Raw genomic sequence first — 17,015 nt, forward strand, 5'->3', positions numbered from 1 at the left:
ATAAGGCCTATTGGCATCTGGAGAATGATAGAGGTTTATAACGCTGGCAGCAATCTGACCCCCAGCAGGTTTACGTGGCATAGGCAATGTCCAGCTAGATAGTCATCTCCTGGTCCTGGACTGAAATTGGCTCCTTCCCCTGAATGCAAAGACTGCATATTCCTTATCTCTGCTGCAGGGTAAGGTCACCACTAACATGCAGTGCATTCAAGTTTTGATTGCTTTCCCCTCTCCATTAATTTTTCCAGGACTTCTAGGTGATCAGGACACAAGGCAAGTGGAGAAGGATCTGGCTCAGTTTTGCACTTGATTCCAAGGCAGGGTTTCCTTCCTCCTCATTTCTAGCCACAGCTTTTCTAGCACTGCCAGTCCCCTTCTCTGGGTACCCACACCCACTCTCTGCCATTGGTCCCCACTTGTTATATACCACACTTACCATCCTCTTGGACAGAGGAGACCTCTGCGCCTTCACACTGTGCCTCGGTCTCCTTGGTGCTCCTCCAGCTGAGACAAGCATCTCAGCTAAGGGCTAACGTGAAAAGTCAAATCTTTCCTGTAAACCAAAGCATAATTTCAGAGGGAAGTAGCACATGAAACCACACACAGCATCAATGCAAAGCCCAGCTTGAAAACCTCAGTGCCTCTCTCAGGACCTCTCATTCAGCTTGATCTCTCCCTCATGAACACCATTTGCGATGTTTCATGGATGTATCAGCCCAAAAAACTCCTCCTTCCCCCAAAACGCAGCCGCTGCTGCAGCAAAGCCGGGCCGCTGTCTAATGGCTGACAACAATGCCATGCTTTAGGTAAATGCAAAAAGAAAACAGAGCCACACAAATTCTCCTAAGAGGAAGAAATTAGGCTCAGGCCACACAGACCTGATGCCTTCTGACATAAAGCCTTAATTTTTTTAAGGAGCATCTCAAACCCAGCACCTTCCAGGGTACTCACATCCAGGGATACAGCTGAGGGTTGGTGACAGGGGCACCATGAGGACCCATCCCTGTTTCCATAACCCGCATATCCTTTTGCCAAACTCCACCTCTGGCCCCGGTGTGCTGAGAGCGCACAGCTGCTATCTCTGTATTGCGCCTAATCAGGAGATACCCGGCCAGGACAACTGCCACCCCTCTGCGCACAGTATCCTCTTGTTATCTCACACCCGCTGTAAAGTGCTGGCACGAGAAATGCTGAATCAGGAGTGCTCAGCTGGAAGAAATTCATTTGTTTTTTAGCACCGGCATGGCCCTGTGCCAATTCGAAGCATTCCTGCTCGGGGAGTGGAGGATAGCCCTGGTAAGTGCAGTTCAGTGCCCCGCTCCCTGGGGAATAGCTTGGTCCCAAACCAAGATGACACGTGCTGGAGCCAGGCAATGGGGAGACCAGGGGGACCTTTTGACAACTCAGAATTATTTCTTAGTACCTTCTGTCCTTTCCTTCACATGCCTGTGATGAGGTGCCTTGGCTGCTGATGTTACTTGCAGTGGCAGCACCCAGGAGCTCCCACCTGCACCCAGGGCCGATGCCAGCCCTGTTTTCTGTACCACTGATGCAGTCACCAGCACGTCGTTAGCCTGGGGGAGTCAGCAAAACCCACGGCCACTCCTCAGGAGCAGGCAAACAGCTCCCATTTCCCTGAGCTCAGCAGCCTGCCTGATAAAGGATGAGATGGAGCGGCTCAGAGAAAAGAAGAAGAAAACACTTTCAGCACTGGCTCTCCTCCCATCAGATAGAGAGTGCACAGCCGCGCAAAGTCCCCGAGGTATGGCTCTGGGATGGCCTCGTGGCCCCGGGATGTGACCAAGCCAGGCAGTGACTGCTGCAGGGAACAGCCCAGCTTTCTGTCCCACTGGGGCTCTGTGGGGCACAGGAGCAGTCCCTCAGCACAGGGAGGAGATGCAGCCATCCGAGCCCCACAGCCTGCTGCACCCAGAAAATACCCGCTGGCACTGGGGTGAGTCAGGGAGAGGAGGCATGACACCCTGCTGAAGCTTGTGTCCCAGCCACACCAAACCTTTAGCAGGCTCAGCTGGGGGAGCAGCTTCACCCCACTGCTAAAAATGACACCCAACCAGCTCCATAGCATCTCCAGTACCCATTCACAGGCACGCTCCCTGCCTCAGTTTCCCCAGCTGCCAAAATCATACCCCCGCAAGGCCTGGCAAGAGCCAGCCCGGGCTATTTTACATCTTGGGGCTATTCCAACTGTGACCAGCCCGGTGTGGGCAGTCCCACAGCAGCCTCTGCCAGGCAGGACGGGAGGGCAGAAGGCAGAAAGGGGTGCCCCTTCCTTCCCCCTTGCTCTCTTCTCCCGCCTGGGTGGCCACAGGGAGCCAAGCTAGCCCAGGGCCAAGGAGCATCTCTACCAGGCACCCAACGCTGCTTGAAACTCTCTGGCTTCTACAAAAGAAGCTGGAGGGGGTCACTTTGTCCCCTGTCCCCAAGCTGCCAGCTCAGCAATCATCTACCTGCATCCCTGCCTGCCCACCTGCCTCCCTGCCTTCGGCTCTTGCAGGGCGACATTGCCATCTGCTGCCTGCTGCTCGGCAGGACATGCCAGCCTGCCTCTGCCACCCAGGCCTGGCCCTCCTGCATCCCACCTTGCAGGGGACTGTCTTTGCGGGGACCCTCCAGCACCCAGTGCCATAGGCGCTGGGGCAGCACCCACGCCACCATCTCCACGCAGAGCTGCCTTTCACAGATGCCCCACTGGCACCAAACCCTGTGGGCAGCACAGAGCTCACAGCTCCAGCCCAGCAGCAAGGAGCGCAAGGCAGCCGTGCTTCAGTCCCACCGAACACCTCCAGGTCTACCCTACTCAAGGGCTGTGTACGCGGCTGGTACGCTCCTTTGCAGCTAATGAACATGCATCCGCCCAGCAGCATGGGGACAGCACAGCAGTGTCCCAAACCAGGGCTGTGTCCCCTGCCAACCGTCCAGCTTTACAAGCACCAGCCAGCCTCACCACACACTCTCTTGGCGGATTCGTCAAAAACCTGCCATGCTAGCGCGTTTCAGGGGAAAGATATGCTACTCCCTCAAGCTCCTTGGCATATTCAAAACTGGCAACTAAGTTTTTACACTTAAAAGCAAAAATATAGCATCTTGGAAGCCAAGTGACAGCAGTGTCAGCACTCCTGACACCCTGTGGGTACTGAACGTGTCAGCAGCTCCAGCCTGAGGTGGCTGCACAGCAGTCAGCGATGAGATGTGACTGTAGAGCCTGCTGATTTACAATAAACGACTTGCAAAATACCTTAGAAATTGATCTGGACAAAAATTGCTGCCTTTGGGTCAAATCAGTGCCCTGAATTGCCGTGGAGCAAGACCCCGGCACTGAGCGTTGCCCTCAGCTCTGCCGGTGACTCACCCGCTGAATGGGAACATGCACCTCCAGCTCCTCTGCCTTGGGTTCTTCATCTGGAAACACAAAGATGGTATTTTTTTAACTCACAGCCATACCAAGAGACATTCATTTATTTTAAACTTTAAAGCACCTACATATTGTTTCTACACCTTAAGATAGAAGATGCCATCAAAGGGAGGAGAAGAGTAGTAATTATCTGCAGTTCAGAAGTTTAACCTTCAGAGAAGGAATTGGGTTTCCATCTATACTTGTTAAATGCTTTTAAGCTGATCTTTTCTAAGAGGCTGTGCAGTTTATAATTGAGATCACCCACGTGAGACAGGAGGTTTCCACAAGCAGGCCTGGGTTTATAGGTCACTGACGCAGACATGGTTGCTCTGATCTTTGAGAGGGACAGAGCCATGGAAGATGGCATGGTAACACATTGCTACAGGTCACTGCAGGCAAAAAACAGAGGAGAAATGTGGATTCCTCTTCCCAGTTGCTTATGTGATGGTGGGGACTATCCCCAAAGCCTGGCTGAAAGTCAACAAGAGGCATCACATGATACGACCACTGCAGGGGTCTAGATGACTTCTTACATGAACTTACAAACACAGCAGTGCTTCTGTAGGAAGCAGTGTATGACGTTATTTCTTGCATTAACTGGTGGAGAATGCTGGGGGGAGCAGGTACCAGCATTAATCGCTGGACGATGCAAGAGGGGGAAGGTGTACAGCAGGCTTTCTGAGATCACTGTCATAGGAGGTAGAAAGTAGTTGGATGCAAGGGATTGCTAACCTTTATTTTGAATAGCAGTGAGGGCTGAGGAGAGGTCTAGTGTGAACAGATGCAGTCCTCATTATCAATTCCTGCTTTATATTTGAACAGTAGTTGGATCCACCTACCAAAATACAGAGTGCTTGAGGACCAGCCAAGCCCAGCAGGCCCAGAAGGCTGAGGGTTCTGCTTTGAAATTCACTGGTAGGATCTAAGACAATCAAGTGCTGAACAATATACTAAGAAAGAAAAGTTATCCAAGATGTGGGACCCAACCCCTGGACCAAAGGAGCTTGCTTTATAGATTGACTGCCATCGCAGAAGTTAGAAGCAATAAAGGACCTCAAACAGAGCAGGAGTGTCAGTACCAAAACAGTCAAAAAGAAAAAAAAAAAATTAATTTTAAGGTGTTTCTCCATCTCCAAACAAGAGAAACTGCTTTTCTCAGCAGGGATGGATATGTCTTCCGTTATCAACCGTGAGCACAAATCTAACAAGTGCATCTGCCACCCCCACTTTAAGGCTGAGGTGAGTTATCACAAGAGATCGGTAACGTTCACACTCCAGGATGCTGAGATTAACTGAGGTGTCTGAGCTCGCATCACTCTTGGGTCGTAAAGGGTGCAGAAATGCACAGTTGAAACCAGCGCAGGATCACCAACCTAACTGTGGCCCGGGAGACTTGAGGGAAGCCGAGAGCCCGTGTCCCTTGTCCCCCCTGCATCCTGGACAGACCATCGGACACACATTGACTGCTGGACAGGCCACTTGGCCACACACCTTGGTGCTGGTGTGCACATACCCATGAGGGAAAGTGCGAATGAGTGAAATCAGGCTTGTTTGAAAGCAAAGTCACCTTCCCCTCCTATCAGGTCTGGCACTGAGATTTGCTGTGCCGTTGCTAAATGCTGCAGTATTATCTCCTACATTTCCCTCCTGGGTGGCCTCAGACACACAGTCTGCCCAGCAGCTGACCCTGGATCTCAGTCTTCCTAGTTGCTGGTACCTGGATGTGACACAGTGCAGTTGTGGCACAGACCCCCAGGAGCTGGCCTTGGACATCCCCAAAAAGCAGTGACACCAGTGCCAAAAGTGCTCAGGAGAGCTGCTCCAGCTCCCTCGTCCTGATGGCCCATGGCGCTGGGGCTCTCCTGAGACAGCCCCCGGGGAGCCCAGCCATGGTGTCCCCTCCTCTGAGCCTGTAATTTGGGTTCCCGTGTGCCTTTGTGCCTCTGACAGCTCTTGTGATGGGCCTGGGAGCAGCCAGGACAGAGTATTATTTGGGCTCCCCTCTGGCATTGCTTCTCTGTGGGTGTGCAACGTGATGTTTATCCCATAAACTGGTAACCAGGGCAAATACTGAGCAGATCTCAAATCAGTCCAGGGCCTCCAAGGAAAAAGGGAGGACTTCACAAAGAAAACTGAAAAAAAAATGTACTTACCTGCATGCTGTAGATTTTGTGATATCTTTTCCTTCTTAAATCACCATTTTCTCACCCAGGTTGTATGACTTTGTGCTTTCTTAGTACGTGGCATCTCATAAGGCTTTTTTTGGCTGCCTCTTCAGCACAGAGCTCTGCTGCAGTGAGAAACCAGCCCGGGAGAACACGTTATTCACAGACCTGAGCAGGGAGGACAGTTTGTTGTATTTTTTCCTGACAACATTTATCCACTATTTCAAGAGTCTGAAGGGGGAAGCGATATTCATCAAAATTACCTTTTTCTTCTGCAAGATTTCTTTTTCTTTCAGGCTGGTCATAGCAGCACACCTGCCCTGGGCAAGGAAAGAGCTGTGAATGGGGACGGACTCCCCCCCAGATACCCTAAAACACCCAGCATGGGTGGAGGGGAACCAGCAACGCCAGGGTCACCATGGGACCATAGCACTGCTTTTGGCAAACTGTGTTAGAGTGGGAGCTCTAGCCCTGGTGCCTGCTCTCTTTGTAGCTTGGAAACGGGCCTCAGCTGGCCCCAGTGAGGATGCACCTCACGTAATCAGCTGAACCTGCCTCCAGCCTCTGCAGATCTCTTCCCATGACTTTCTCTTGCCCTCTGTTTTTTCAGACCATCCCCAGCTTGTGCTCAGTGACAGTTTCCCCACAGGTTCAAGTCTTAACACTATTCCCCAACGCAAGCTAAACCCCTCTGCTTCGCAGAGATGCTGCCAAGACCAAGCAAATGCTTTTTGCTGATATGGTGTGGTTTGCTCAAGTGCAACAGGAAGCTACATGGGAAGGAGTGTGGGAATAAAGCTATTGGGAGGAGGATTTCAGACTACCGGGAGCAGGGATGCTAATGTACGGAGAATACTTTTTGGGAAGCCAGTTCATTTATATCACATCTCTGCAATAAATAATGGTTTCAGCCCCTAGGAGAACAACAGTGCCCTGCTGAAGCAGCCTGCTCACACATGCTCACATACGCCATCACTCAGCAGCGACCTCATGGCCCAGTTGGCTCCAACTCCACAGTGTTGCATGTCTCTGGTTTCCTGTGGGCGCCACAACATTAATTCCTTCGAGTTATTGGATCTAGAGCCATCTCCGAGACACATGCTCTCGTTTACTGCACACAAGGTGTCCAAGAGACGAAAACCAGAGGAAATGAGCACCTGGGGAGCAGGCAGTGGGATGGCGATGGCTTTGTCACATGTCCACCCGGTGAGTGGTACTGTGCTCTGGACCATCTTCAAGATGCTCCGAGTGCAGCCTGGGGGTAACTACCCCTTCCCACATGTTTCCCCAGTTCCTGAAAACAGGATCATATTCCTGTGTTTGCACCTGCAAAGCCCTGATCAGCAGTGCAGGACTCAAGGCTGCTCTATAGTGTTTTTGTTGCAATACTACCTGTTCCCAGGATGTTTAGGGGTTTTGTTTCCTTCTCTCATTGCGAAGGCCATCCTGTCTTTGTGGCTGTGTTTGGGATTCAAGGGGACGATCCTGCACACAGTAAAGATCCTGGATATAGTAAAAAAGATAAGCTGCAAAAAATATGGTAGTTGTGACACACAACACGGGCCTGGAGGCAGGTGGCAGTGTCATGATGCAAGATGGGGACACAAGCTCGAACTGCTCTCATCTTCCCTCCACTTCTCCCTTCCCTACTCTGCAATTTGCTGCCCTTTTGGCTGTGCTGATGCAGGGGGCTGTTCCCTCTCCAGGTGCAAGCAGCAAAGCGCATCTGCTTCTGCTGATCCCAAATAAAACAACTGTAGGCAGAGTCCTCTGAGCTGAGATTGCCTACAAAGTGAGTCAGCTCAAAACAAGGATAAAAGTTTGATTCCAGTGCCAGAGAGGAGACAGAAATTCCTGCTGCGAGGAAGGGAAAGCTAAGCAGCGTGTGCAAGACAGGCAGTAAGAAAAGCAGGGAGGAAATACCCCTGCAGGAAAGCTCCCACACCAGGGAGAGGCAGAAACATACACATGGGACTTGTGGAGCCAAAGAACAACCAGAGGGTGACACATCTTGAAGGGAAAGAAAAGCAGGGCTTTAGCGCAACACACCGGAGACGAGTTGGAGGTCACAGCATGAAGTCCTGGGAGGGAGGCAGGGGAAAAGCACCCAGCGAACACTACTGGTGCTGGGGCTCTCTCCAGCGGAAGGGGAAACAGCATTTAAAAGCCAGGAGCAGACAAAAGCCTCCTAGTAGGTGCGGTGGGAGGCACAACTCGAGTGGGCGGCTGGTGCTCTCCATCGCTGGTGGGGAGGGGGAGAGGGGAAGGGCTCAGGCAGGGCAGCCCTGCTGCATTTCCCAGGCTGCTCTCTGTGATGAAGGCAGCAAGGCTGGGGCGAGGAAAGAGGCCCCACCTGCGGAGGCTCTGCAGTTGCTCCGCTGGACACAAAAGGGTGAGCCAGACACCGGCACACTTGCATGGGATGCTCTGCACCAGCCCCCCTCCTCTCCCACACAAGGGCTCGGGGGGCTGCTCCTACCGGGGCCAGCTGTCCTGCCATGCTCCCCCATCAAGGTAAGGCTCTGCAGATGGAGCTGGGGGGAGGCAGGCAGGCAGGCCCGAGGGTGGTGGGAAGCAATACGGGTGGAAGAACCCAGAGAGGGCACAGGCAAGAGGCAGCCAGGGCCTGTCCCCTTCTGCAATGAAACCTCCAAACACCCCGGCATCACCTGGCAGACCAAGACCGGATTATTGTGTTTGGAAAGCTGCTTCGGGGAAACAGGTTCGCCCTCGCGGTGTGTGTGAGCGGCTTTTCCTGCAGGTGCTCTCCCACCTCTCTACAGCAGCGGGGTGCAGCAGGCTGGACAGCCCGCACGCAACTGTCCATAGCTTTGCCCTTGGTGAGCAAGGAAATAGATAAAAGCAGCGTTAGCATTTCCCAACACTCGCAAGAGCCGTCTCTGTCAGCAGCAGGCTTGCTCAGGCTCAGCCAGCTAGCTTCCAACTATCCAGCAGCCTCTGAACAAGGGTGCTGGGGGATACTAGTAAATCAGCATCCAAAGAGGAATTCACCGCACCTCTTGTCAGCGAGAGGAATGGGGCTTCTCCCTTTCTCTGCTGGGGTTTGCCTTCCTGAGAAGCAATTGCTCAGATGCCCACCTCCCTGGCCTCGCCACAGCATGGGGAGCAGATGCATGTTGCTCTTCAGACCCCTCACGCAGCATGAGCTCCTCCGGCCATTTTACACGTGCACATGAGAGCAGGGCAGAGACTGCTGACCCGCCTGCAAAACTGCAAATAGCACTGGTGAAAATTAAACTGTCACGGGCCTAACTTCCCCTCCTCAGCACTGCACGTCCTATAAACAGCAAAACCACTGGTTGCTGGCTGCATCTGGCTTGTGGTCAGGGTATGATTTTAATTCTCTTTAAACATTCTACATAAAAAGGGGAGTAGAAATGTGGTTGCAGTACTCCATCTGTGCCTAGGGCAGGAGGCAGCTTGGCTTGCCCACATCCACTGTCGGCAGCACACAGGGCGTCTGCTCTGCTGAGCCAGCCCGGAGGGCCTCTCAGGCAGCTTTCCCACCTTCACCCTCACAGCTCCAAGAACATGTCCTTGGTTTATCACACTCTTGCCATTTTTATCTCTCTGGAAATGCTCTGTGTGGCCATGTGACCTTTATTAAGATCATATTTTTTTATACTGCATGATTCTGCGTTAACATAGAGCTCTCTTCTCTGCTGGGCACTCCAGGAACAGGAGAAGCAGCTACTGCTCGCCTGGCATTTTAACACATGAGCTCCTTAGCCGTCAAGAGAAACAGCCACCGGATCTGCATTTTGTTTCCTGGTGGTTCTGTATTTTAAAAAGCAGAAAAATAGTTAAGAAAGTGCAGAAAATAAAAAAATCCATGCTTTCAAATAAGCATTGTAGCCACAAGAATAAGGAAAAAGCAGATGAGATCTAAGCATAAGTCAACGTGACCAAAGACAAAACCAGCTATACATTAAGAAACAGCTGCCTGGTTGCTTTCTGCTCCTCACACCTGTCCCCTTCCGGCTCCAAAATCCAGGTCCCCTACAGCAATGACTGCAGGGGCGGAGAAGCCTTAGAGATGTTCATGCCAGACGCAGGCAAGGAGCATGGCAAGCCTGAAGTGCCCCTAATGCCTGGACCTGGAGTACCCCCGTGGCAGCCTGGAGGAGAGGAAGGGGGGCTGACATGCACTGCTTGGAGAGAAGGGTGACAGCAATGCTGAGGAGGAGGAAACCAAGGAGAGCAACCACATCAGTCCAGAGAATGGCCCAAGGGAGGACATGCCTGGGGACCCTCTGTGCCGGGAAGGTGAGGTCTTCTACAAAACCTTCACCCTCATCAACGCTAACGGTGTGGCCAGGAAGCTGAAGCTGCTGGTGAGCCTTCATGCCCTGGGTTGCAACCCCAGCCACGGGGAAATCCCTGTGCCAGCAGCACCCATCCCGGATGGACAGCAGGGCCACTGGGCCCTGCGGCACTGAGGACACCACAGTGACCCTGGGGAGCAACTCTGGGGAGGAGTCCGGAGATGGCTGCTCCAGCCACGTCACTCAGTGAGCACCAGCTCTTGCTGGCACAGAGGCCATCGAGCCAGGGGGTCTGCAGGGGTCCACATTGGAGGAGCATCCTTACTAGTGCTCGCAGTGCAGGTAGTCCTTCAAGAAGTCCAGCAACCTGCTGAGCCACCAAGAAACACACGGTGTTTCTTTCTAGTCAAGCCCTACACCTGCGAGCTCTGCGGCAAAGCCTACTTGCACCAGGGCATGCTGCAGCAGCATCGCTGCCTGCACACAGGCAAGCGGCCCTACGAGTGCCCCTTCTGCGCCCAAACCTGCACCTGGTCCTCGGACTGCCACAAGCATATCCGCACCCACATGGGTGAGAGGCCCTATGGCTGCGCCAACTGCAGGAAGGCCTTCGCCTGCTCCTCCAACCTCTGCGAGCACCAGCGCGACATGCACCACGATAAGCCCTGCCCCTGCCCCGACTGCGGGCAGAGCTTCAGCAAGCCCTCTCCCTGCTCCACCATCAGCGGGCACACTTAGGGGCCACGCCGTTCCATTGCCCCAGCTGCGGGAAGGCCTTTGCTGTGGCCAGCTGGATGGTGGAGCACCAGCGGGTCCACACCAGCGAGTGGCCCTTCGCCTGCCCCCACTTCGCCCATGCAGCCACCCTCAAGCGGCACCAGCAGTTCCACAGTGGCCCCCTGCACTGGTGCGGCACCCTGACGGCTTTCCCCACGGCACCCCACCAAACCCAACAGCCCCTCTGCACGGACCATGATATCTCCTGGCATGGTGCAGAGGAGCCCTGGCCTCCCCGGCATGGCCAGGGGAAAACAACATCGGGGGCTGCGAGTGCCCTTGCATGCCACAGGGCCCCTAGCACACAGCTGTTGGGGAAGGAGGAGGCAGTCAATGAAAGAACAGTTGCCCAAGCACAGGGGAAAGAGACAGAGTTCAGTCACTCATGCATTACTTATTTCTGAGCGCTCTCCCTCCAGGAAAAGAGGATCCCAGCTTGGCTGGCATGGGGTCCATCTTCCTGCCCCTGACAAGGCTGAGCGCCCTGCCCTGGCCATGCAAAGGCACCCCGCACGCGTTTCACAAGATGGTGAAAACCCCAACACCCCCATGGCTTAAGCAAATACATACCGGGTTTAAATTCCACATGGAAATGGGCAAAGAAAACCAAACCGAAGCCCAAACCCTCCTATGCTGCCACTGAGATGAGTGCTGCAAAAAGCAACCCTTTCCTTTCACGCAGAGTATGCTGGATACAGTAATTACAGGCAAAATATTTGCACCCCTCACTCTCCTCCCAGGAGAGCGCCTTTCTGAAGAAGTGCACTGTTTCTACGGCGATAAGCTGTTTTCTGAGACCAAGAACAGGGACTAGACAGTTGGTAAAAATGGCTTTTCTCAGGTACCTGATACAGTTTAATTTTAATTGCCTCAGCTGACATTTCTAACTTGCACTGTAAGAGAGATGTGCAGTGGTGAAATAATTAAAAGTTACTGTTGGGAACATCCTGTTCTCACCCGTCTATAGTGAAGAACAAAAGGGCAAGAAGCATTTTTGGCTTTTTTTTTTCCTCTCTCTTTCTTGACAATTAATTGCTAGTTATTGCTGCGTCCCTAAATGCTAGAACCCAAGGGTTTTCCAAATGACGGCAGAGATATTTAGTGGTTGGTACCCGGTTTATCCAGCCTCACTTGGTGACAAACAACATTTTGCCAGCCAGATCCCCCTGCTCAAGTTATTCACATGAAGGGCTCCGAGCTTCATTTCCTGGTTTACAGCACTTGCCTGAAAGGTCTTTCCAGCAACTGCCCGGGAGCAGCTCCATGATGGGACTTGCAGTCCCATCCCTTGCTGTCTCTTACTGTCCAGTGTCATTTGCTTCCCCAGCAGTTACACTGGTGTACGAGCTGCATCTGAGCCTCTCAGGCAGGGGAAGTGGTCCTCTGGATGGGAATCCACCTTGGAGCATCCTCATGTAGATAGAACTTATGCTGCCTGCTCCTCCCCAGAGCTCAGCTGGCCACCTCTGGAAAGGGACTTCCCAGCTGTTTTTTGCAAAACTCTGTGAATCGCTGCAGAGGCATCTGCAGCTACTTTGGCAACACAGTACTCGGGAAGGAAGAGTCAGCCCCGGCCTGAGCGCCCCATGGGGCCAGACGTGGGCCTGAAAGACAAGGAATGGCCAGGGAACACAGCAGATGTGCCTTGCCGACCTCTTCATTGCAGCAAGGGCCCTGGCATGTGTGAGAAAACAGAAAGTCCCTTCCACCTTTCCCATTATGTAAAAGACAAGAGTGATATTTATTAAGTGCCTGCTCACCAGATGCCAGCCTGGTCGGGATCCGAGTCCCAGAACACTCTTCACATGAACCTCATGCTTCTTGACACAGCCCCAAGTCATCCTTGCCCTCATCATTACCTCCAGCAGCCGTGTGCTTGGCTTACACTTCAGCCCATCACCCAAGGGCACTCCTGCCTCCGGCCCTTCCTTCCACCCCTCCTGCAATACCACCCCAAAGCCAGGTTCATTTGCAGGAGACTACAACAGTATGGTAAAGTTTCTGATGTTTCCCAAGTCAGAGTATCCCCGGATTTTAGTCTCTCTCATGCAAAGCGAGGCTGAGTATACCCTGGGCTGACATTTAGCACTGATCTTCTGGAAGGGAGAACAGGGCTCTGCATGGTTTTAGGACTAGCATCCCCTTCGCCCACAACATGAGCAGGTGAGGGATGAAGCCCAGAACCATAGCAGGTGTGTGCTGCTACAAAGTCCTTCAGCCTGTCCAACCTCCTGCATGCAAGCTCTTCCAAGAAGGGTTTGAGAACCAGTCTGGAAGAATAAGGAAGGTGCATGCTAGGCTGACTCTATTATTTCTACTGCCAGGGGTGGTGGTCATGTTTTATAGGTCTGTACACAGTCAGCCAGCAAAATCTTTACAAGACAAGACAGAAAAGTCACTTAAAACTCTTCCTCAAGGGTGTTTCCTGATGAGAGAAACAAAAAAGCAATGATAGCAAACTGTGAAATAAAAAGAAAGTCAGGTCAAAAGACAGGCGAGTGCACAATGCGCTCAGCAAGGCTCTACACTGGAAATTGCTGGAAGCCCCCCAAAATTGCTTCCCCCTTTTGAGAGTATGAATAAAACAGATCAAGCTGGGCCTTTCCTCACTCAGAGTTGGCTGTCTTCCTTCTCAACAGCAGCAAGAAAGCACATCAGTTTGAGGCAGCACACCCAAAAAGAGAGCTGTCCTTGTTTCCAGTTTGCAGAGGAGCAGAGGCCTTTCACTTGCCGTCTTAGTGGGTCAGACCTTTACAACAACGTTGCTGCACTCATTACACCCCTGCACTTTGGGAAGATGTCCCGCATTGCTTGGATGTTGCTTCTGGATTTCTTATTCTGCCCTTCATGGTGGTAAAAACCTGCTGCAGAGCTGAGCCCTGGTCCCAGACCACCTGGCCATGCAGTGCTATTGAAGGCATGTAAATACATCCGTAAATGATGATATATAAAAGTGCTTATAATAAATGTGCTTGTATTGTAATAGTATTGTAGCTGCCAAGGACTGTCCAGGCGGGGGGAGCCTAGCTTTATTTTTTCACTCTTGCAGCAATTACTGTCTGATCATTACAAACTGGATGGTGTGTCATAGTATAATAGGAAAGGAAATAATGTACTTAAAATGGGGGATGTTCTTTATGCTTACATGAACTACCCAGTTCTGGAGCTATTTAAAAGCTGCTGTTATATCTCAAGTGAATACACTGGAAATAAATACTCTATACCTACTCATGTATGCCATGAACAGTCTAAAAGAAAATCTCTTGCGCTGTGGTCTTGAGCAAATGCAGGTATTTGTACAGATGCATGGCGTATTTCAGTGTCTATTACTGTATGCAAAGACCATGCATCTGTACATCTCCAGAAGTGAAGCAGGACATGAGGTCTTGCAACTACTCACAGGTGTCTTCCTGTACCTCAACCCAAGCCTGCAGGCATCCCTAGGGGTAAGGTTTGGTAGGTGAGAAGCAAAGGCTGGTGGGAGGCTTCGCGGTGAGTGTGCAGGCAGCCTTGTCTCAGCAGGGGTTCCACCTGTGGGACCACAGTCACAAACACAGACCTCAGCCTTCTCCACGTACTGCACTTCTGTCATGCTCGCACACTGCTGTGCTGTAATCGGGAGCTGACGTGCAGGTGAAGACAAGACCAGATAACCATCTCTCTGTACGCAGGAAACGCAGCTCCCAACCTCCCCGCTCTCTGGGAAGGAAGCACCTCCCAAAGCACGCTGCACAAGGTGAAAAACATCCCCGGTCTCCTGGATTTGGTGCCAGCAGCAGAGGCAGTGTGGTGTAAGTAAGTGCCCAGATTTTCCCACAGCGCTCCAGCACAGCTGTGCTTTCTGGCAAGGTCAGCTTTCATCCAGCATATATAACACTGTGCCAGCAGAAATACTTCTGTGGGGCTGCACTGACCCACGTTACAAAGTACAGACTCTTCTCAATGCAAAAGTCAATGCCTTCTTTTTTTCACACTTCTGGGGCAAATCATTTTGCACAGTCAGCAGACAGAGTTCTACAAGCGGGTTTATCTGCTTTTTAAACAAGTAAGGTATAAATAAGAAATCCAGCTAACAACTGGTCCAAGGGCTTCTTAAATGCAAGTACCAAGACACATACTAGCAATCTTCCTAAGAGGTCCCACAAGGAACGTCAGTTAGATCACACTTTAATCTTGGGGTCTGGGAGATTGAATGCTGTATCGTACCTTCTCCCAATTCCCTTTCCCAAACAATGAAAACGAGTCATCCATCACTCACACCACTTACCAAGCAAAAGTCTTCAGACCAAATCCTTTAGTTTTATAACAACCACTGACACCTCAGGTTTTAGTAACTCGTCTTTCTAAATTGCTGTCCGTCCACCAGGCAATCTGAAAGAACCCACCAAAGCCACTAACCCATCCCTGCCAATACCACCAGCAGTATTTTCAGCAGCAATGGCCACGGTCAAGGTATTGAGGAAGAAGAAAATTAGCACAACGTCTTTCAAGCAGAAAAAGAGGCTGGGCAAGCAGGCCAGCAAAACACGCTGACTCTTTTGGGGTAAAACGTACCACACTCAACAAAGAACATCCTTGCATCAAGGAAGATGATTCTTTTTAAAACATGTCAGGTAGTTATTTGGAATAGCTGTTAAACGGCAAGCTGGCAGCTAGGCTACCTTCCTGTTACCTGTGCATGGCGCTGAGCCCAGGGACCTATTCCTTCAGTGTCCCTTGCAGCCAACAAGATGTATGCTGGTAGCTTGTACAGAAACAGACCTGCTGAGAACAAATGACTACTCCTGCTTTGAGATTTGGAGCACGTACGCAACAATTAAGATAAAACCCTTAATGAGAAAAGGAGTTGATAGCTCTGATGTTTTCTTCTAGCAGATAAACAAGAGGAAAGCCATTGTATGAACTGCACGAGCGCATTCATTTGAGCATACCCTCCTCTGGAAAACATTCCCACGTAGTAGGGGACAGTTCAGCAGCACAGCCATCCTACAGTGAATTTACAGGTGGGCTGCACTCTGGTGCAGAGACCTGTATTACCTGCTTCATAGGCTAGCTCCCATTCAGTGGCTGCTCTTTTAAAATGACTCTAACCTTGCACAAGCCCACAATTTTTTAACTTCTCAAAGCATCAGACACAACTGGGAACAGCAAAATAAAAACATTGTTTTCCTTTCTACTTCCAGTAAGTTACCCTAGTGAAATGCTATTCATCTGCCATTCTGTTCGTGAGATCTCAGCCCCCGTTCATTTTCAGTCTGTAAGTAGGAAAACTACAACGGGGGCTCCTTATGCCAACAGAAACTTTACAAGATCAGAGGCAGATCATCATATGATGAAGCCTCACTTTAAATAAAAGCTGCCTACTCCAGAAATTTCAATGCCCATTGCTCAGATTAATTGACAAATGATGGATTGCTTAGTGCTCCCTGTTTACATCAAAGACTCCTGCTTCAGACTCCTCCATGCCGGGAGAAGGCAAACAGTGTAAGAGGAGGATGATGGTATGCAGAGAAGCAGAAAGACTGTACAGTAGTAGCTTTTCCCTTGTGCAAGGTGCTGTATCTACACTCCACAAGCATGGGCGTATTTACCATGCAACACTTTTGTTAACAAAGAAAGAAAATAGTACCATAGCTGCGAAAGACTGGTCAGCGATTCCAGGTCAGCGATTCCAAGTCAGCAAGGACCAGGAGTCCGCAACGGTGGAGCTATTCTAACTTCTTAGTCTTGAGACAATTTTCCTGTGCAATTTCCTTGAGGACAATTTCCTCGTGGAAATGAGTTGGGCAGAAGCGATATAGTGAGGGGACAGGATAATTAGCAAAGAGCAAAGGGTATTTCTACATTCCACTGTTCACAAACACCACTCGGTGATCAAAAGTACCTGCACAACCAGGATCCCCTGCCTAGCTCAGAGGTCCAGCCCTGTGCCTGTGTCCAAGTGCTTCCCGTAATGCCCCAGCAGTGAGGGCCTGTGAGTGAGTCCTCTGCACAGCACAGCATCAAAGGGAATGGCTTCCTCCATGGCCTTTACAGACGCAAATGAGCTAACAGATACGCTGGCTACTCTGAACAAAGAAAAATGACTTCTGCTGAAGTCACACACTTCTAAACCTCTCTAATGAAGCAATGCTGTGGAGCAGGTATATTTGCTCCCTAACTCTCTTCCTGTTCCAGCTAGCTATCGTGACTGGCTATGTCTGTTGTAGGCTACCCGCAACTCAGACTGACACTGTGAGAGTGTCAGGGCCTGGGAGAGATTTCCAAACCTTTATGTTAAAAATGTAAAGTGCATAAGTGATGATCTCTGCGTTAAATTAAGCTCCAAGGGATTTCCTGTAGCTTGCACAGGAGTTAGTGGAAGTTTCTTTG

General features: G+C 51.1%; 1 long non-coding RNA gene across 1 annotated transcript; it reads right to left on the reverse strand.

The window, feature by feature from the left end:
- Nucleotides 1–436: 436 nt before the first annotated feature.
- On the reverse strand, nucleotides 437–5,721 carry LOC148052194 (uncharacterized). Its single transcript, XR_015698948.1, has 3 exons — nucleotides 5,569–5,721; nucleotides 3,371–3,420; nucleotides 437–553 (listed from the first exon to the last, which is right to left on the reverse strand). It is a non-coding gene; the product is annotated as an uncharacterized LOC148052194 (long non-coding RNA).
- Nucleotides 5,722–17,015: the final 11,294 nt, after the last annotated feature.

This window comes from Nipponia nippon, unplaced genomic scaffold (genome assembly GCF_047370975.1).
Source record: "Nipponia nippon isolate SJK-2023a ecotype South Korea unplaced genomic scaffold, ASM4737097v1 scaffold_5, whole genome shotgun sequence".
Taxonomy (NCBI): Eukaryota; Metazoa; Chordata; class Aves; order Pelecaniformes; family Threskiornithidae; genus Nipponia; species Nipponia nippon.